Source organism: Scylla paramamosain, unplaced genomic scaffold (genome assembly GCF_035594125.1).
Source record: "Scylla paramamosain isolate STU-SP2022 unplaced genomic scaffold, ASM3559412v1 Contig135, whole genome shotgun sequence".
NCBI classification, from domain to species: Eukaryota; Metazoa; Arthropoda; class Malacostraca; order Decapoda; family Portunidae; genus Scylla; species Scylla paramamosain.
Window position 1 is genome coordinate 92,742 of NW_026973800.1, and position 22,259 is coordinate 115,000.

The window sequence follows — 22,259 nt, forward strand, 5'->3', positions numbered from 1 at the left end:
ACGAGAGCTGTGGTGGTGGTCTGCTTCCCGTCTGCCAATCAGAGCGTTCTATTTTTTCCGTTTTCTTTCGTATTCTTCGTAAAGCTCACGCATCCTTCATTTGTCGTTACTTCTTGCCTCACAGAGTATTGGTAAGTGTCTTCTACTGGTAATAATAACCGTGATTCTATTATTTTGTATCATTACAAGTAGTATTGCGAGAGTGGCTCCGTTCTTAGTGACAATTACCTCAGCACAGCCTTCACCAATCAGCGCCAAGTATTCAAGTCACGTGATACTCTCTCCTCGCCGTCTCCTCAGCCATTCGCCCTGCGCCCGCTGACGTGACGAGTCCCCGGTTGTGTTACGGCGGTGAAGCGGTGTTGCGTCTGTCCCTGGCGGGCATGTTGTGGTGGACTGCGGTGTGGAGGGAGAGGTGGATGTGAGTATGGCCTGGTGGTGGATAGGGAGGAGTGGATAGTGGAAGAGAGATGTGGAGAGTAGGATGGTGGAAGGGGGAGGTGGAGGTGGCTATGGCGGACGTGACTGGGTTGAGGTGGTGGTTGTGGTGGTGTTTGGTATGGTTGGAATGGTTGTAGAGGGTGTTGGTAGTGATGGTGAACGTGACTGGCTTATGTTAAAGGTGGTTGTGGTTGTTGGGGATGGTGGTGGTTGTGTGACAGTGGTGGGTGCAGCGGACGCAACGATGTTGTGGTTGTTGGGTGTGGTTGAGGATTGCGATGGTGGTGGTGGTGGAGGTGGTAGGTGGCGGTGGTCGTAGTCGGAGCGGGCTAAGCGGTGGTGGTGGTGGTGTAAAAAGGTGTTTATCGGACGGAGTGGAAGTGGTGGTGGTGGCGGTGATACGATTATCAGGGATGAGAGAGAGAGAGAGAGAGAGAGAGAGAGAGAGAGAGTGTGTGTGTGTGTGTGTGTGTGTGTACTCCTATAATCAGCAAATTGCAGTCACTCGTTCGCTGTTTCACCTCCCTGTTTCAGGCCTTCTCTCCCCTTCCCTTCCTCCTCGCTCCCTTCCTAGCCTGCCCGCCACCCTCTCCCCGCTTTTCCCTGCCTGTCCTCCCCTGCTCCTCGTGTCCCAGGTGAGTGTTGCCTTATTTGAGTCAATGTATAATGGTTTTTATTTGAGATTGAAGCTCCACACGTAATGAAAGGTAGTAATCTGTGGTTTTGTATACTATTATTGGACTATTTATGTAAACTTACAATAGAAAATTAATTCTATTAGGAAATGTGTGCATATTTAAACAATTTCATCTATATAATGACCTGTGTGATGTGACGTCAGTGAGAGAGAGAGAGAGAGAGAGAGAGAGAGAGAGAGAGAGAGAGAGAGAGAGAGAGAGAGAGAGAGAGAGAGAGAGAGAGAGAGATTGACAGCAAATGAACCAATATTTTAACTTTCCTGACTCTGATGATGAAAGTTATATGACTGAGGCTGCAGTTAAGTAAGCTGAGAAGCTGAGCAGATAAATATGAGTACACCACCTGTCTGTCTGTCCGTCTTTCAGTCAGTCAGTCAGTCAGTCGGTTGATGGAGGACTGGTGGGGAGACCACTCTGTGTCTGTCTGTCCGTCTTTCAATCAGTCAATCAGTCTGTTGATGGAGGAATGGTGGAGAGACCAGTATGTATCTGTCTGTTCGTCTTTCAATCACACAGTCACACAGTCAGTCTGTCAGTCACTTGATGGAGGACTGGTGGAGAGAGCAATCTGTGTCTGTCTGTCTACGTGATGCTTCCCTCCGCCGTTTCATTACGTAGACAAAATACATGAAAGGGAAATATTGGTTTTATGGACAGGTGTGGTGGTGGTGGTGGTGGTGGTGGCGCCATTAGTAGTATTCAGGTGTCATACCTGTAACGTAATAAGGAATGAAGGCAGGACGTATGCGATGGCAGCTTGAAGGTAACAATTGGTGATGAAAGGTGGTGGTTGGTGGTGGTGGTGGTGGCAGGGGCTGTGAGGGCTGCCTGTTACCACCACCTTCACTATCCCAAGCGCACATCTCTCGCTGACCCTTCGCTCCCCCGTTCTTTCCCTGCCCTCAATTCATCACCCCCCCCTCTCTCTCTCTCTCTCTCTCTCTCTCTCTCTCTCTCTCTCTCTCTCTCTCTCTGTCTCTGGATTTAGCCGGCTATCCTCTCAGCCTCATCCTTCACGTACTGCTTCCCTCCCTCTCTCAGCCATTCATCCTGACTCACTCCCATTGTTTCCTCAAGTCTCTCTCTCATCCCTCATTCATCCTTTTATTCTTATGCTTCCATCATTCACTCTTCCTCTCCTTCCTCACTCCTGTCTCTCTGATATTCACTCACCCTCAACCATCTCATCTACTTTCACCCCCATTCCTCCCTCATCCCTTCCCATATGGTTCTTTTCCCCTACATCCCCCCCCCCCCTCTCTCTCTCTCTCTCTCTCTCTCTCTCTCTCTCTCTCTCTCTCTCTCTCTCTCTCTCTCTCTCTCTCTCTCTCTCTCTCTCTCTCTGCAGACGAGTGCAGTTGTATTCTGAGTCAGTTTTTCTAATGTTTGTGAAGTGGTTGGCGTGGGTGGCAGGGGCGTGGAGGGCGTCACGCTGGTAGTGTAGAAAAGAAAGCGAGAGAAAAGTGATGCGTCACTGGTGTTTAATACCTGAGTGAAGTACTGGCGTCGTAAAGACCATTTCTGTCCATTGTGATTTCTGAGTTTAAGTAATGAGGCTTTGTAATGGGTCGTTTATCATTTATTTTATTTTTCACGTGGACAAAAATTGTGCTTACTTTATATATATATATATATATATATATATATATATATATATATATATATATATATATATATATATATATATATATATATATATATATATATATATATATATATAAGTAAACACAATTTTCCTTCACATCAAGTTGTCATCAAAACTTGCTCCATTCATTCCATTGCCAAACTGAGACCATGTACCCTGACACATTAACAAAAAAATAAATAAATAAAAAATCCCTTTACCTTTCTCTACTGAGAGAGAGAGAGAGAGAGAGAGAGAGAGAGAGAGAGAGAGAGAGAGAGAGAGAGAGAGAGAGAGAGAGAGAGAGAATGGTGGCCAGAGTAAGACGAAGGAGAAAGCAAGTTAAACAAAACAAATGGAAAGTGAGAGAAAAGCAAGAAAATACAGATGAAAAGAAAATCTGCGGTAAAAATGCACCGCTGAAACAAAAACGAATAAGAAAGTGTAATGAAACGATGAGATAATTTTGTGTTTTTGTGAGCCAGCAATTATGCTGCACCCACCCTCTACCACTACTACCACTACTACTACTACTCCTACCACTGCAATTTATGAGCAGTAGGTGACAGAAACGAAGAAGCGCAAACACCTGGAGATAGGTGAGCTTGATAGGAAGTTACAAGTAGAATATGAAGCAAAACTCAAAGACTCACTGAGAGAACTTGAGAGGACTGTGAAGAACAACTCAAGAACATTACGCCCTAAGTGGACGACCTGTACGAGGCCAAGGTGAGAGTGAGAGTGAGAGGGGAGTAGGTAGGTGACGGATTTGAACTGGAGAAAGATTAGGGTGGAGAGAATTGAAGGTTGTAACTTCTAGGGATATTGGGAGGGAGTGAGAGAGTGAGAGGGGAGTGGGTAGGTGACGGTTTTGGACGTTAGAAAGACTACGGTGGGGAGAGTTATATAAAAAAAATGGTGTTATATTAAGTAAAATCAGTCAATATTTAACACGTCAGGCGCCACAACGCACCACCGCCGTTACATTTCAGACTATTCAAAGTTGCCGTGTGTACCACTGGCCCAACATTTATCACTTTTCTTCCTTTTTTTTTTTTTAACAATGAATTCCATTAAATAATGGGCAAAAATGAAACGCAAATCTTTTAAACAAATGTTGATTATTAATTATCATAATTTTTAATGAGGCAAATATAATAATGGTAAAAAAATGAAAGAGTATCTTTTGTGAAGTGACATTGTAACTGGTCAAAATACAAAGGTGGAACTCTAAATGGTAATAATAAAACTTGTCTCAGTCACGGCTCAACATATAGATGTAGTATCCCTAACAACTGTCATCTATATATTGTTTTATTACAAAGCAAATCTGTGATTGCAAAACAACATAACATTTTTACCTACTCTTATTGAAATCATTACTATCATTTCTTGCACAAAGGAGAACTTTTCCTGTAACAAATGAAAGCCTGTGTCCTGTTTGCAGCTGCACAAAGAAAAGGCTTTATCCTTCAACATTCATATAAACAGCTTCTTCATTCCTTGTGTAGTGAAAACAGTGACTCAAGAAATGATTGCAGCAAATGTGTGAAGGTCGCTATTGATGGAGAGAGTGCTTTCTTTTCAGAACATGGGAGGCATACATGTACCTTCCCATCACACTGATCACATACACTCTTCACTCTCCTACCTTCTCAAGCTGCACTTGCCCGTCCTTCATTCACACTAAAGATTTGACAGCGCCCTCTGCATCTTTTTCCCGCTCTTCTAGAGTGACCTTGCAATCCAACAAGAAAATGGTGTTCTCTTACCTCCCAGAGAGAGAGAGAGAGAGAGAGAGAGAGAGAGAGAGAGAGAGAGAGAGAGAGAGAGAGAGAGGGAGGGGGGGCTACAATAGCCCCCCTCCCTCCCCCTCTCTCTCTCGGTTTGTCTGTCGGTTTCTTTTTTTTCTATTTTGTTTAATCTACTACTACTACTACTACTACTACTACTACTACTACTACTACTACTACTACTACTACTCCTACTAATCGTACTACTACTACTACTAATCGTACTACTACTAGTACTACTCGTACTACTACTACTACTTCTACTACTACTACAACAACAACTACTACTACTACTACTACTACTACTACTACTACTAACACATCTACTACCACCACCACCACCACCACCACCACCACCACCATCACCACCACTACTACTACTACTACTACTACTACTACTACTTCTACTACTACTATCACCACCACCACCACCACCACCACCACCACCACCACCACTACTACTACTACTACTACCACCACCACCACCACCACGAATACCACCACCACCACTACTACCACCGCCACAACCACCACTACTACCACCGCCTCCACTACTACCACCGACACTACCACCACCACCACCACTACTACTACCACCGTCACCACTACTACCACCGCCATCACCACCACTACTACCACTACCACTGCTACTACCACCATCACCACTACCACTACTACTACCACCACCACAACCAACACCACCAACACCACCACAACCACCGCCACCACCACCACCACCACCACCACCACCACAACAACAACCACCACTACCACCACCACCACCACCACCACCACTACTACTACTATCACTACCACTGCTACTACTACTACTACCACCACTACCACCAGTACTACTACTACTTTTACTGCTACTACTACTACTACTACTACTACTACTACTATTGCAGGTGACCCATGAACTACCTCTAACAATGGTGATGAAGAACCAGAAGTGGGTTGTAGGTGACGAGATAACTATCCCAGGTCATCCCGGAAGTGGCGAGGTGACCCCATACTGCTCCACAAGGTCGTGGAGGACACCCGACATAGCCACGTGGTCGCCTACACTCAGCCATCCACCTCACCTGCCCCAGACTGCTACCCGGACACCATCCAGCCACAAGAACCCAGATAAGCACTTCCGGGGTCCTTGGTTGTGGTTAGCTAGCTAGTTTGTTTAGGGGTCACTTGCTGTACATAGGAACCCTCCTCGGTCTGATGCTATTTTTTTTATTTTTATTTTTTGAGGTGTAACGCTGTGCTCTACGTGAGAGTGATAGTGTTTATCTTTATTTATTTATTTATTTTTTTTCCTGAAGACCAGTTCTGATGTTATCTTGGAGGTTAACGGAGAAGAGTTCTTCACAACTGTGTTTGTTGTTTTATTTTATTTTTTTATTGGTCACTTTTTTTTTTGTTGTGATTGTTATTAATTTTATTTATTTGTATTGAAATATGTGAGTGTGAATGCAGCACAATATATAAAGGTGTGCATTCCAGAGTGAAAGGAAGGCGTGCACAGGGTAGAGTGCACAGGATGCAGTGCCTTGTTTTTATCACCAGACCTTGATTGACTGAAGCAAATGAAAACTTTGGTGTGAGTACCTTACAAAGACACTTGACAATACTAATGTCACCTCACCTCGTGGTTTCACCTTAAACCTACAAACATTGGCTGGACACAAGGTCATAGAAATAATTTATTCTCATTTATTCTCATCTTTACAAATTACAGTCTTTACACATCAAAGTAACTAATCACCTTTATTCATCCACTTGAGGGGGTTGAAGGATCGCTAATCCCATATTAAATTGCCTGTGTTCAACTCGCCTCTCCTCCCTCATTTATTGACCAATTCATTTAAAAAATATTTTGATCAGGAAGGTTGCAAGAAGGATGTCTGCTATCTTTTTTTTTTTTTGTACGATAAGTTTTTTTTTCAATGAAAAAGTAAAAAAAAAAACTGTGTCAAATATTTACTTTCAAATATTTGTCAGAAATCAAAATCAGTTACAAACAAAAATGACGACAGCAGACTTTGTTCGCCTCTCACAGCTTGATAAGCCGCAATGGCCCATCTGTGTGTAACACCAATAACAACGGAGATCATTTTTATACGCCAAAATCCGCCATTTTAAGTTATGTCAAAGTTTAAGGGATGACTATAATACACCTATTGCAGCTAAGGACTTGAAATTCACATGATATATACATCACAATATGTTGAAAAACAGATATAGATTAATTTAGTTACTACGATCGGTTTTGTACATAGGCCTAAAGTAATTCATGATTTCACCCTTAATTACCCGGGGGGGAGGGGGGAAGGCGGGTGAAAACAATTTTTGTTATATTTCGACTTTTAGATCAAAACCAGTGTTTAACTGTTTGAAATAAATAAGATATTAATGCAAAAGATATCTAATGCAGACACATTGACTATTTCCTAGATTTACGGAAAAATATTTATCTCATTTTTCGTATATAAATTTGAAAAAAATAGTTAGACCTAAAATTACGTACTCTCTAATGTTGTACGCAGCAAAAGAACCATAGATATTCATAGGAGACTGAGGAAGAACGGGTACGCCAGAAAGAAAAAAAAAAAAAAAGTCATGTCTCGCAGCGGGCGAAACCGTGAAATTTCATAACAGAAGACCTCATTACATTAGGGGATATATATATATATATATATATATATATATATATATATATATATATATATATATATATATATATATATATATATATATATATATATATATATATATATATATATATATATATATATATATATATATATATATATATATATATATATATATATATATTTATCAAAACATTACATATATAAAAAATGGGAAAAAATGTAGAAAATAAAAAAATAAAAAAAAAATTCATATCCGGATCGTACAACGACACCCTTGATGCAAAACATGTTTGCGCGCCTGACGATGTTAAGACACACGACACACACTTCCCTTGAGAAAAGATGGTAGCCTTCACGAGTGTCTTACTATTTCTTTGCAGAGCCCCTCTTCTTGATGACGACGCGTACACTGTCAGCTACACTTTGCAGTGTCTCACTTAAATTTTTCTCTATCTTTGTATCTCTCCATTTCAGATAAATTGTTATCTTTCCAAGGGTTGAGGAGAACATGGTCGTGGTTCAAGTGAAGCCACTACAGCCACTCCCTGACAAGCCTTCCACACCGGTGAGTGTTGTTCAAGCATGTATTAGTATTGCTAATTCCTTATTTCCTAGAACATCTACCACTATATAATGGCAATGTCTTTCCAACACAAATAACGTCAAGCAAAAATAAACTCTACACTAACTAAGTGATGAAAAACGTAGCATCATCCGCTGCACAAAACAATACAGCAGCGAAGTGACACTGCCAGGACTTGAACCAACACCTGCCTGCCTCACTGACACCTGCCGTGGTGCCAGGGAGTGAAGAGGCCTGTGCTGCCACCACGCTGAGAGAGGGAGAAAGAGAAGAGCATTAGAGAGGAATGACCGTGGCAGGAAGGATGGTGTGTTAGGTGACTGGTTCAGACAGTGACGGTGGACAGAAGAAATGCTGGAGAATGATTAAACCACAGGTGGTTCATGTTGTAGTTGTTCAAGATTTCGAAGAAAAATTTTTTTTTTTTCCTAGACAGATAGTGGCAGCAGACACACAAGAGACGATGGTGTGGTGGACAAGAAGATGCAGAGAGACAGCAGACAGAATGGAAGCTACAGATGAAAGAAGAGCAGGTCAAGCCATGGCAGCAGACACATAGACAGACAGATTGGATAAGAAAGAAGTATTATTTAGTGAGGTAAGGAACTGTACAACCCTTCACGGTGCTGACTACTTGATAGCAGAGGTGGTTCATGTTGGTTCAGGATTTGGTTTGAAGCTGTTACGTGAAAAGAACATTCTGAGGAACGAGAGGTTGTATTGTCACTTGTCAACAAAGTGGCAGAGTATTGCTATAACATTTATAGCCAAAGCTGTACCAGCTGCCTGAGTGTGTCATGTCCATTGTGTACTTACAGTCACCTTTGTCATGTCTACGCTAGTGGAGGAGAGGGAAGAACAAACCTTGAATCGTCCAGGGTTAGAGTTTTTAGCAAAGGTTTGAGCGAAGAGTTCAGCTTTAGAGGTAGATGTGATAGCAGTGGTGCCATTTGGTTGAAATAAAGAAGGGAAAGGAGAAGCAAAGTTATTATAGATGTTTTTGGGTAAGTGCCAGAAGTCACGAGGGAGAGTTAGATCTTGAAACGTTTTGACACTTTCTGTTAATGAAGGAGTTTTTTTTTGGCTAATTGGAGAAGAGACTTGGCATGGCAGAAATGTAAAGTGCATTAGATTCCGGTGATGGAAGAAGGCTTAAGCACCTTTGGTGGGCCACCTCTCTATCATGTATAGCACGAGAACAAGCTATGTTAAACCAAGTTTAACTTTGGAAGGTTTAGGTCGAGAAAAAGAGTGAGGAATGTACGCCTCCATGCCAGACACTATCACCTCTGTTATGCGCTCAGCACAAAAAGACGGGTCTCTGACACGGAAGCAGTAGTAATTTTCCAAAGAAAATCAGCAAAATACCTCCATGTTCCCCCAACTAGTACAGGCAAAATGCCAGTGGCACCTTCCTTTTGTGGGATCCTGAGGAGGGATTGGAGCGATAGGACAAGATACAGATATGAGACTGTGATCGGAGGAGCCCAACGGAGAAGAAAGGGTGACAGCATAAGCAGAAGTATTAGAGGTCAGGAAAAGGTCAAGAATGTTGGGCCTATCTTCAAGACGGTCAGGAATACGAGTAAGGTGTTGCACCAATTGCTTTAGGTCGTGGAGAATAGCAAAGTCTAAGGCTAGTTCACCAGGATGGTCAGTGAAGGGAGAGGAAAGCCAAAGTTGGTGGTGAACATTGAAGTCAGTCTCCAAGAATTAAGATCTCTGCAAAAGGGAAGAGAGTCAATGTGCTCCACTTTGGAAGTTAAGTAGTCAAAGAATTTTTCATAGTCAGAAGAGTTATTTGAGAGGTATACAGCACAGATAAATTTAGTTTGAGAGTGACTCTGTTGTCGTACCCAGGTGGTGGAAAACTCGGAAGATTCAAGAGAGTGGAAAGCAGGTTAAGTCATTGCGCACATGAACACAGCATCCAGCTTTGGATCGAAAATGAGGATAGAGAAAGTAGGAGGGAACAGAAAAGGGGCTACTGTCAGTTGCCTCAGACATCTGAGTTTCAGTGACGAAAGGATGATGAAGCTTAACAGAGGAGAGGCAGTGTTCTACAGATTGAACGCGAATGTTGCAGAAGTTTATGAAGAAAAACTGAGAGGGGTATCAAGACATTTAGGGTCGTTACCAGAAGAGCAGTCTGACCCGGGGACAATTGTGGTCCGCTCACCAGATGGGGTCTCCGAGGCTGGTGTAGGAGTATGTGTGTAATAATTAGGTGCTGGTAGTTGTTTTGTGTGCAGGAAGAGAGATATCTCCATGACTATAACGTTTGGTACGATTGAAAACATCCTTTGGTTTCCACAGATATGTACACACTAGTAGTAACAGTTTTCACCTGTAGCACCAGAAACAGTCTTCCTCACACGAACCATTTTACTGCCGGGACTTGAAGGCTGATGAAGCAGTGCGGCGGAGGTCACGCCTCTCAGAGTGTTTATACTTGTTGTCAACACCGCCATAACTAATACAAACTCTTTAGTGCAGGTAGTTAAATAACTGCAATCATTGTTCCAGATTCCTAAATTCACAAAGTGCATAAACTCATTCCAAGTTTTTATTGCAGATAATTAAAGTTTTAGTGAAATAATTATTCCTATTCCTAATGTTGTGTGGTGCATTATCTCAGACAGGACCACTGGAGGCTGTCAGAGTGCTGTGGCACGTGGCAAGAACCAAGTGTTCAGGAGCACACACTGTCCCTTCACCAGTCAGCAGGTTACGAAAAACAATGCAGTATTTTGTTGAGTAATCAAAGTAATAAAATGTAAATGATAAAATGTCAGTACTGATTTAGAGTGTCACACTCCACCATGGCAAAGACTGCCGGCTGAGTAATATTCAAGTTGTATTAGTGAGACTCTACTCAATGTTAATTATAAGGCAGGTGTAAAAAAAATAGTTAAAAATGTATCATAGTACAAGAAAATGACAGTTCAAAATGTAAACATATCTTTAACAAGTAGACTTGAATGGTCATTAAGTAGTACAGCAGACCCTTCCTACAGTAAATTCACTATTATTTGTAGACTAGCCTTATTTGTCTCTCATTATTTTACTTTTCTCATTATTCTGTCTTGTTTTATCATCAATACTTGAGTGCCTTCATTTATCTCTATTATTGTGACTGTTTCTCTCATTATGTTGCTGATGTCTACTCTCATCATCTGACTGACTGCTCGCCTTCACAGGTCTGGGCGGCTTGGAAACCTCACTACAAACTGAAGACCCGTTCACTTGAAGGACACAGTTGGAGTCGGACACAAGATCCAAGAGGGAGTTATTTTTAAACGAGAGCTTCAGGCAGAAAATTCGAGTGGATTTTCAACTCTAAAAATAACTTTTTTGGGGGGGATATTTTGAACCTTCTTTATCTTGAAAAATAACTGCAGATATCATGACTCTAGCTGGAAATTGACCTGAGCAATGTAGGGTTTGCTGCAGTGAGATTACCAAGGCACGAGTGTCTGGGATTTAAAGATGATGGATATGTGTCCTGTGTGCTGCTGTGCTGGGAGGAGAGCAGCAGCAGCAGTCGTGGGGCTCTGTTGCTGCTGTCACTGGTGCAGCTGTTCACTCCTGCAGCTACCTTCCCTCAACATACTGTGTCTTCCCTCACCTGCAATGAACAACTATGAACAATACTTCTCCTGCGATGAGGAACAGTGAATAACACCTCTCTCTCTCTCTCTCTCTCTCTCTCTCTCTCTCTCTCTCTCTCTCTCTCTCTCTCTCTCTCTCTCTCTCTCTCTCTCTCTCTCTCCACAGTATGTCCCCCACAGTATGTTTACAAACCCACAGTGACTCTCCACAGCCCCTCACCAACAATTGTCTCCTTCACACACACACACACAAATGTTAGAATCTTGTAGTGTCTACAACAAGGAATGGAACCGAAATCGACAAGCCAAATTTTCTTCCAGCCTGCGTGAGTGTAGTGAGGCTCAATGTGTGTGTACAAGTGAAGAATATATATTAAATGCTTGACTCAAAAAATATGAGGCTTACACAAAAATACAGGACACAACTTGAGTGTGGTGAGTCAAAGGTGAGTCAAAATGCTCAACTTTGAATTAACTTACAACAAAAACTAACTAAATAAAACACACTATAAAGAAATAATCTCATCAATTAACACTGAAAAAAATATATATATACACCAACACAAAATAAATAAATAAATAAATGAAGACTAAATAAAGCAAATTAATCTGAACGCTAACAAACAAACCAACATAGTCGTATATTTTTTAACACTACGGTGAAGAAAGATAATGAAGCTTTAACATTGAGTGAGAGAGAGAGAGAGAGAATTTTGTGGTCTTCCTAAATCTCTCTCTCTCTCTCTCTCTTACACAAACAATAAAAAAACAAAAAAGTAAATAAACAAAATACAAGCAAATAATAATAGCCGTCCACACCAATCCACATACACCAAGCCATCCCAATCCAGCCAATCACGAGCCAGCAGCAGACACACCGAGAGGATTGGGAGAAAGAGGAAAAAGAAAAAAAATGAAAAATAATGGATACCGGGAGAATAAGAAAAGAATAAGAAAAAAAATGGCGAATCAAGAGAAAAATGAGAAAAATAAAGGAAAAAAATACGAATAAAATCAAAAGGAACAAATGAGGGAAGAGAAAAAATGGGGTGAGGAGGGGAACACTTAGGAAAATAAACCAAACAATAGGGCATTACATTGTGATTACGTATAGCAGGGATGGATTATGAGAGAGAGAGAGAGAGAGAGAGAGAGAGAGAGAGAGAGAGAGAGAGAGAAGAGATCTGCTCAGGAATTTAATTTTGTGTTGGTGGTTTACGCTCTCTCTCTCTCTCTCTCTCTCTCTCTCTCTCTCTCTCTCTCTCTCTCTCTCTCTCTCTCTCTCTCTCCTTACAACAGTTTTGTTTTTCTGTTTTCTCTCGCTCTTATCTTTCATTGAGAGAGAGAGAGAAAGAAACATTATTATTACACACACACACACAAACACTCTTTTCATAGATAAGTTAACGCTTTTAATAATATATATATATATATATATATATATATATATATATATATATATATATATATATATATATATATATATATATATATATATATAATATATATATATATATATATATAAAACCCTTTCTTTTTACCTTATCTATCACAATAACCCTTTTCTACCTCCTATTCCTTCCCTTCCAAATGAAACCGAACCATTAAGAAGTATCACTTGCTTCTCTCCTGTAACTTAATGAAACGCTCGAATTAATTCATAAGGTGCGCAAAGGAGCTTAATTAATAAACAGGAAAGATTAAAAATGCATTGTGGGGAAAAAAAAGGTGAAATATGAATGAGTTTGAGGAAAGGTGTGTGTGTGTGTGTGTGTGTGTGTGTGTGTGTGTGTGTGTGTGTAAGGTAATGAGTTTTTTAACTGAAGAATGTAAGGTATTGGATCCGAAAGCATAAGAGATTGAACGCCCTGAGTGAAGCGGTTACAGGTGTCTATTGTTCCCGTGGTTGATATACTGAGACAACTTGTTCGCCACCTTGCAATTAGAGACGTGGCAGTGAGGCTGGTAGATACCTATCAGCGCCAGCATTTTTAATTGTCTGCGATTTCCTGGGGCAAAGGGGTGTCTTAGCTAAATTTGAAATCGATGTGCAGGAAAAGTACAGCATGAATTGCTGCACAAGTGTATCTAAAATTAAAAACATAACCCTTAATATTAATATTCATACTTACTGGTGTATGATAAGGCTTTGTTAATTGAATTATAAGATAAAACTAAAAATAGGTAATGATTTTTTTTTTAAGTAAGTATGAACAGTAAAAATAAAAGGATGTTGATTTCGGCTTGTGCATTTTATCTGGGAATGTTGAAAAATATCAGATATCACTGACACGTCCTGTATATGAAAGTAATCAGTGAAATAAAAAAAAGAACAGCACCGCTGGCGGACGTACGACGTACTTATCTTGATCATGATTCTTCAGTTAAAAAAAGCGCCGCACGCCGTTAGGAAGGAGTGTAAAGTGTAAACAATAGCCTCTCAGTTCTGCCGATACAAAGGCCTTTACTTTGCTTTACTATATCCAGAATAGGGTATAGCTCGTTCTTTCGGGAATTTTCTTAATTCCGCTGTAGTCCATGATTGTGGCGGTGATGTATCCATTGTGCAGGGTAGTCGAGTAAGCGTGGTCCTGTGTTTTGGTTTGCTCGCTGCCCAAGTACCCGAGGATAGTGATCGTACCGCAAAAATAAAGTCTCTGATACAAAATTATATTTTCTTTACATTAAATGGATTTGCCTGTTGTTTAGTACATGAAAATGCAAGTATATATTAGTATACTTCCATTGAGGTCAGTAGAAAATTACAGATTGCCTGCCTTGATACACTTATAGGCTCTTTTAAGAATATCATCTGAAATTATGAATAGAGGCTCAAACAATGTCATGTGCTGTCAGTTATCACGAAATTAATTGACTTAAAATTCAGACGCATTACTGTGCAACGATACACCTTTGTAAGCTTGTAAAACCTTGCCCCAAAAAATATTTATTTTCCGGCGAGAATTAAAAATTCTGGCCCTATCTGGTATCAAAACGCTCACTGCGACGTCTCTAATTTCCTATACAGGGTGTAACGCGAGTTTCTGCAAATACTGAAAGAGGTGAAAAAACGTTTAATTCTAAGTAGAAAATGTTCTATGCACATATGCATTTTAAGGCTTTGTTTACCCGTCAGAGGATTTGAAAATGTACGGGACTCGTGGGTGTGCTCTGTGAAATGACGGACACACGGTTGTATTGTCGCAGCCTCGGAGGTGCCACTTAGTCATATTACGAATGGTTTAATATTACATTATCTTATAACAAGACAAATGGGATTACAAAGCATGTAATTTACCGATAAGCGTTACAGGACAACATTATTGCGGTGATTAAAAGTACTTCTGTAAAATGCTACGCGGCATCATCAAAGCGAGGGAGGAGGGCGGGTGGGTAGCCTGCCCTTGCGACCTTGAAAACAGCTGAGAGACGATGCCACGTAGCATTTTACAGGAGTACATTTTATCACCGCAATAATGTTGTTGTGTAATGCTTATCGGTAAATTACATGCTTTTTTATATCATTTGTCTTGTTATAAGATACTGCAATATTCCACAGCCTGCAAAAAATAACATTAAACCATTCGTAATTTGAACAAGTGGCACCTCCGAGGCTGAGACAATGCAGCCGTCTGTACTTCACCTCACAGCTACACGCAGGGCACAGCAGCGAGTCCCATACATTTTCAACTCCTCTGACGCACGTCGCCCACCACCAGGGTCAGAGGGTCGGACATGATGCAGAAGAAGGCGCGGGAGCCGAAGTATTCATCCGCCGTCCACCGCTCCCCGTCGCTGAGAAAGCTGCTCCTTGTGTCACAGCTGAGGAAGAGAGAGGCGAGGGATAGTTCACTCCTGCAGGAACACCAAGTAAGAACGAACACCAATAGACATGGCCACTCGGAGGGATACAAAGGAAAAAACAAGAAGTAAAAGATATGGACCGGAGGTTGAAATCGCTCACACATGAACAAACAGTAATACATAAGAGCACGGAGTTTAGATCACTCACAAAGAAATACAAATGAAGAACAAACATATCTAACTTGCATTTTGGTTCTTCCGAGGCTGTCTGTGATAAAGTACACTGAGCAATCTTGTAAAGTGGATGTAGGCTGGAAAATGCAAGGATGCAGGCACGGTGAGAGAGGGAGGAAAAGTGAGAGGGAGGGAGGAAGGGAGGCAGAAAGGAGGGAAGGAAGGAACGTAGGAGAAAAGAAAGGAATAAATAAAAGCAAAGCCTTCCCCACCAAAAAAATAATTAATTAATAAAATGAAATAAAAAAATAAATAAAAGTAAAACGGAGAAAAAAAAAGAAAAAAGGAAGGTATGAACAAAAGGAGAGGGAAAGGAAGAAACGGATAAGAAAAGGAGAGAAATCAAATGAAAGAAAGGAAGGCAGGAAGGATAAAAAAAAAATGAAATAACGGAAAGGTAGAAAACGAAGAAAGGAAATCAAATAAATACAAAAAGGAAGGAAGAAAGAAAGAGGAAGGAAAACGATGCCATAAGTAATGAGAGAGTTAAACCAAAAAAAAAAAAAAAACAGACAAGACTTGAATAGAAAAGAGAGAGAGAGAGAGAGAGAGAGAGAGAGAGAGAGAGAGAGAGAGAGAGAGAGAGAGAGAGATAGAGAGAGAGAGAGAGAGAGAGAGAGAGAGAGAGAGAGAGAGAGAGACTAGATAAACAACATCCGAGAGTGGCGAGGATGGGGGAGGCTGGAGGGTGGTGAAGGAAGGGGACAGGGGAATGGATGAGCAGGGCAAGGCAGGGAAGGAAGGAAGAGCAGTGAAGGGAAGGAGGAATAATGATGGAAGAAAGGCAAGTGAGGGAAGAGGGACGGTGAAGGAGGAGCAGTGAAGGAAGGAGAGCCAGGGGAAGTAGAGGCAGTGAAGGAAAGTGAGGGGCCGTGGAGGAAGAATAGGGACGTTGTTGTAACCCAGCAAACAACAAGAAATGAAACATGTAACAAGAAACAAGAATGAAACAAAAGTGAAGAAATGAAAAAGGGAAACGAGAAGTAGAAAGAATAAATGAGGGAAGAAGATGATAAAAACGACAGCAGGTATCAAGAAGCTATCACCACCCTGACAGATAAGAGACGAGACGTGACCACCGTGGAGAACAACAAGATGCGGTGAGTCATCACAACACTAACAGAGCCGGAGATTAGCACAACATTACAAGAAGAGGTACTCAGGTGGCCATCACTGAATTAGTATACGAGGGAAGCAGAGGTCACCGGAAACAGGTGACATGGACAACACGGACAGCCGGCACACCACAGGAACCGCCGCCTCCTTGTTCCTGATTAGAAGATGCGATTACCAAAGTAACTCGAGAATGAATCTTATTGAAAGTTAAGGAAAAATAAACTGTGTGATCGAAGTACGGGGAAGATAAATATAGTTACTTGAAAATGGATCTTGCGGAAAGTATATGAAATTGAACCATATGACCAAAGTATGAGAAAATAAATATATTTACTCGAAAATGAACCTTATTGAAAGTTACAGGAAAATGCCGCGAATGATCGAAGTAGTGGAAAATAAATGTTATAGCAACGGAAGCCTTGTTGGGGCAAAAGGTCGCTCTAACATCACACGTATATTACAAGGTGTAGGAGACGGGAATAGACAGAAACAGAGAGAGGGACAAGCTAGACACAGCTGTCAGACCAGAGAGGGTCAGGATGGGCAAGCCGCCTGTCGCAGTACCAGTAAGTAGAGCCACACAGTTGTAATGCAGTCACAGTAAAATGTTGGTGTTATATATTGACAGAGAGGGATTGGGTGGTGTAGGATGTGTTCCTCAATGAATATTACCTGGGAAGTTTCTTTATCGGTGCTTGACAGTGGCATGTTATTCATTACATATCTCGCCTGAACATTGTTCAGGCGAGATATGTATTGTACACTTTTCTATATTGAATCTCATCCGCCATTTTCTGCCCAGCTTGTTAGTCTATTTAGGTCACACTGGAGTTCCTGCCATTGTGACACAGACGTTATTCTACTTGTTATCTTGGTGTCGTCTGCAAATTTACTTATTTTGCAATTTATCCCTTCATCAATATCATTAATGTACATTATAAAGAGTAATGGTCTTAATACTGAGCCTTGAGGAACACCGCTGTTTACCTTTTGCCACTCTGACTCTTTTGCATTTATCACAACACGCTGTTTTCTGTCAGAGAGCCAGTCTCTCAGCCATTTCAGGGTGTTTCCGGCAATGCCGTGAGCTTTTACTTTACTGGTGAGTCTCTTAAGGAGAACAGTGTCGAAAGCTTTCTGGAAATCAAGGTAGATAATATCAAAAGCTTTTGTCTCGTCATGCGAGTTAAATAGTAAGTTCATTAAGCAGGAACGCTTGGTTCTGAAATCGTGTTGCGAATCCTTTATGATTTTGTTTTCTTCTAAATATTTAACATTTCTATCTCTGATTATTGTTTCCATCAGCTTTCACAATACTGAAGTGAGACTGATCAGCCTGTAATTGGCTGGGAGAGATTTATTTATTTATTTATTTTTAAAGACTGGCGTGACATTTACTAGTTTCCATTCGTGGGGAACTTTACCCGCTAGTAAAGTTTTATTGAATAAAATTGTAAGCGTTTCACGAGCTCATTTCTTGCTTCTTTAAGAAGCCTTGGTGATATCTTGTCTGGCCCGGCTGTCTTGTTTACGTTCATGCTCTTCGTGACTCAGAGGATTTCACTTTCTGTGATGGTGAAGTCCGGCAGCGTGGTGCCTCTTGACTGAGTCGAGGGGGTCGGCAGACTGCCCTGAACATCCTCAGTCGTGAAGACTGTTGAAAAGTACTCGTTCAGGGTGTTCGCCATGTCTGTTTCGTTTTCTATTTTTGTGCCATTTTCTGTTATTAGTGGACCAATCGTTGATGTTAAAACCCTTTTTGTTTTCACATAGGAGGAGGAGCAGCAGGAAGCGAAAAGGAAATACAACAAAAACAACAACAAAACAAGCATCAGGGAGATGAAGAAGCAAACAAAGAGGAGGAGGAGGAGGAGGAGGAGGAGGAGATTATACGTCGTTGGCTTTCAGAAAGGAGCGTAAAAAGAAGCCAGCGTGTCAGTCTTACTCCCTTCCTACTTTCCTTCCCTCAATCCCTCCCTCCTTTCCTCCTTCCCTCCCCTTTCTCTTCTCCTCTTCCCTCCTTCCCTCCCCTTTCCCTTTTCCTTCACAGCCTCTCTGGTATGAAAGAGAAGTAATTCTTACTTTTTCCTTCAATCGCTTCCTCTCTTTTGTCCTCTTTCTTACACGCACTTGAGAGAGAGAGAGAGAGAGAGAGAGAGAGAGAGAGAGAGAGAGAGAGAGAGAGAGAGAGAGAGAGAGAGAGAGAGAGAGAGAGAGAGAGAGAGAGTTACAAGTTACAAGGAGTTACAAGGAAGAGAAGTACTCCAGAAGGCCTTATGACCCATACAGGCAGTATTGAAAGAGACTCAAGCTAAGTTAGAAACACATGTCCAGGTGACATCGAGTCTACGCCCTGGCCTGTACTCTCTCCAGTCTTGTGATGTTTTTACGGTAAGAAGGACTCCAAAACTGAACTACGTACTCCAAATGTGGACAGACGAGAGAGTTGTACAGTGATAATACTATTTTTTTTTTTTTTACAATATCCAAACTGTCTCTTTATGTAGCACAAAAGTTTCTGAGCCTTCTTCTCTACAGCTATACACTGCTTCGAGAACTTGAGGTCATTGGTAATAACTACACCCAAGCCTTTCTCCGAGTCAGTGCTCTTCAGAGGCTTTCCCTTAAGAACGTACTCATATTGGGGGTTGCGGTACCCAATGTGCATGACCTTGCACTTGGCTGCATTAAATGGCATCTGCCATTTGTCTGACAACTCTCCCAGCTTATGGAGATCAAGCTGAAGTTGTTCTACTTTCTCCGGAGTCGAAACGTCTGATCCTAACTTCGTGTCGTCGGCAAACTTACAGATTCTGGAGACAATTCCTTTATCTATATCATTAATGTATAGGATGAGAGACAGAGAGAGAGAGAGAGAGAGAGAGAGAGAGAGAGAGAGAGAGAGAGAGAGAGAGAGAGAGAGAGAGAGAGAGAGAGAGAGAGAGAGAAAAGAGACACGTGGAATGACTCACACACAGGTAAGATTACTTGACAACTTGCGCCAGGTTAATCAGCTTCGTGAGTACAACCTGTATCATCATAAGGGGGAAAGACACCTGTAACAAATTATTATTTATTTATTTATTTTTTTTTATATAGAAAGGATACTGGCCAAGGGCAACAAAAATCTAACAAAAAAAATGCCCACTGAAATGGCAGTCCCATAAAAGGGTCAAAGCAGTGGTCAAAAATTGGTGGATAAGTGTCTTGAAACCTCCCTCTTGAAGGAATTCAAGTCATAGGAAGGTGGAAATACAGAAGAAGGCAGGGAGTTCCAGAGTTTACCAGAGAAAGGGATGAATGATTGAGAATACTGGTTAACTCTTGCGTTAGAGAGGTGGACAGAATAGGGGTGAGAGAAAGAAGAAAGTCTTGTGCAGCGAGGCCGCGGAAGGAGGGGAGGCATGCAGTTAGCAAGATCAGAAGAGCAGTTGGCATGAAAATAGCGGTAGAAGACAGCTAGATATGCAACATTGCGGCGGTGAGAAAGGGGCTGAAGACAGTCAGTTAGAGGAGAGGAGTTGATGAGACGAAAAGCTTTTGATTCCACCCTGTCTAGAAGAGCAGTATGAGTGGAACTCCCCCAGACATATGAAGCATACTCCATACATGGACGGATAAGGCCCTTGTACAGAGTTAGCAGCTGGGGGGGTGAGAAAAACTGGTGGAGACGTCTCAGAACACCTAACTTCATAGAAGCTGTTTTAGCTAGAGATGAGATGTGAAGTTTCCAGTTCAGATTATAAGTAAAGGACAGACCGAGGATGTTCAGTGTAGAAGAGGGGGACAGTTGAGTGTCATTGAAGAAGAGGGGATAGTTGTCTGGAAGATTGTGTCGAGTTGATAGATGGAGGAATTGAGTTTTTGAGGCATTGAACAATACCAAGTTTGCTCTGCCCCAATCAGAAATTTTAGAAAGATCAGAAGTCAGGCGTTCTGTGGCTTCCCTGCGTGATATGTTTACCTCCTGAAGGGCTGGACGTCTATGAAAAGACGTGGAAAAGTGCAGGGTGGTATCATCAGCATAGGAGTGGATAGGGCAAGAAGTTTGGTTTAGAAGATCATTAATGAATAATAAGAAGAGAGTGGGTGACAGGACAGAACCCTGAGGAACACCACTGTTAATAGATTTAGGAGAAGAACAGTGACCGTCTACCACAGCAGCAATAGAACGGTCAGAAAGGAAACTTGAGATGAAGTTACAGAGAGAAGGATAGAAGCCGTAGGAGGGTAGTTTGGAAATCAAAGCTTTGTGCCAGACTCTATCAAAGGCTTTTGATATGCCCAAGGCAACAGCAAAAGTTTTACCAAAGTCTCTAAAAGAGGATGACCAAGACTCAGTAAGGAAAGCCAGAAGATCACCAGTAGAGCGGCCTTGACGGAACCCATACTGGCGATCAGATAGAAGGTTGTGAAGTGAGAGATGTTTAAGAATCTTCCTGTTGAGGATAGATTCAAAAACTTTAGATAAGCAGGAAATTAAAGAAATAGGACGGTAGTTTGAGGAATTAGAGCGGTCACCCTTTTTAGGAACAGGTTGAATGTAGGCAAACTTCCAGCAAGAAGGAAAGGTAGATGTTGACAGACAGAGCTAAAAGAGTTTGACTAGGCAAGGAGCAAGCACGGAGGCACAGTTTCGGAGAACAATAGGAGGGACCCCATCAGGTCCATAAGCCTTCCGAGGGTTTAGACCAGCGAGGGCATGGAAAACATCATTACGAAGAATTTTAATACGTGGCATGAAGTAGTCAGAGGGTGGAGGAGAGGGAGGAACAAGCCCAGAATCGTCCAATGTAGAGTTTTTAGCAAAGGTTTGAGCAAAGGGTTCAGCTTTAGAAATAGATGTGATAGCAGTGGTGCCATCTGGTTGAAGTAGAGGAGGGAAAGAAGAAGAAGCAAAGTTATTGGAGATATTTTTGGCTAGATGCCAGAAATCACGAGGGGAGTTAGATCTTGAAAGGTTTTGACATTTTCTGTTAATGAAGGAGTTTTTGGCTAGTTGGAGAACAGACTTGGCATGGTTCCGGGCAGAAATATAAAGTGCATGAGATTCTGGTGATGGAAGGCTTAAGTACCTTTTGTGGGCCACCTCTCTATCATGTATAGCACGAGAACAAGCTGTGTTAAACCAAGGTTTAGAAGGTTTAGAACGAGAAAAAGAGTGAGGAATATACGCCTCCATGCCAGACACTATCACCTCTGTTATGCGCTCAGCACACAAAGACGGGTCTCTGACACGGAAGCAGTAGTCATTCCAAGAAAAATCAGCAAAATACCTCCTCAGGTCCCCCCAACTAGCAGAGGCAAAACGTCAGAGGCACCTTCGCTTAGGGGGATCCTGAGGAGGGATTGGAGTGATAGGACAAGATAAAGATATGAGATTGTGATCGGAGGAGCCCAACGGAGAAGAAAGAGTGACAGCATAAGCAGAAGGATCAGGGGTCAGGAAAAGGTCCAGAATGTTGGGCGTATCTCCAAGACGGTCAGGAATACGAGTAGGGTGTTGCACCAATTGCTCTAGGTCATGGAGGATAGCAAAGTTGTAGGCTAGTTCACCAGGATGGTCAGTGAAGGGAGAGGAAAGCCAAAGCTGGTGGTGAACATTGAAGTCTCCAAGAATGGAGATCTCTGCAAAAGGGAAGAGGGTCAGAATGTGCTCCACTTTGGAAGTTAAGTAGTCAAAGAATTTCTTATAGTCAGAGGA

At 41.7% G+C, this 22,259-nt stretch overlaps 2 long non-coding RNA genes across 6 annotated transcripts in view; one reads left to right on the forward strand and one right to left on the reverse strand.

Moving 5' to 3' along the window:
• Nucleotides 1-278: 278 nt before the first annotated feature.
• Nucleotides 279-11,560, forward strand: LOC135099494 (uncharacterized). Of its 5 annotated transcripts, XR_010268032.1 has the most exons (6): nucleotides 294-421; nucleotides 976-1,076; nucleotides 5,465-7,772; nucleotides 8,223-8,388; nucleotides 10,429-10,517; nucleotides 10,991-11,560. It is a non-coding gene; the product is annotated as an uncharacterized LOC135099494 (long non-coding RNA). The 5 variants fall into 5 exon arrangements; XR_010268033.1 differs by lacking the exon at nucleotides 976-1,076 and having other exon boundaries at nucleotides 279-421; XR_010268031.1 differs by lacking the exon at nucleotides 294-421 and having other exon boundaries at nucleotides 428-1,076.
• A 1,596-nt stretch (nucleotides 11,561-13,156) lies between these two features.
• LOC135099492 (uncharacterized) overlaps nucleotides 13,157-22,259 on the reverse strand; it is a 23,330-nt gene continuing 14,227 nt past the window's right edge. Inside the window, exon 2 of the long non-coding RNA XR_010268029.1 lies at nucleotides 13,157-15,223. This is a non-coding gene — a long non-coding RNA (uncharacterized LOC135099492). The remainder of the gene's footprint in view (nucleotides 15,224-22,259) is intronic.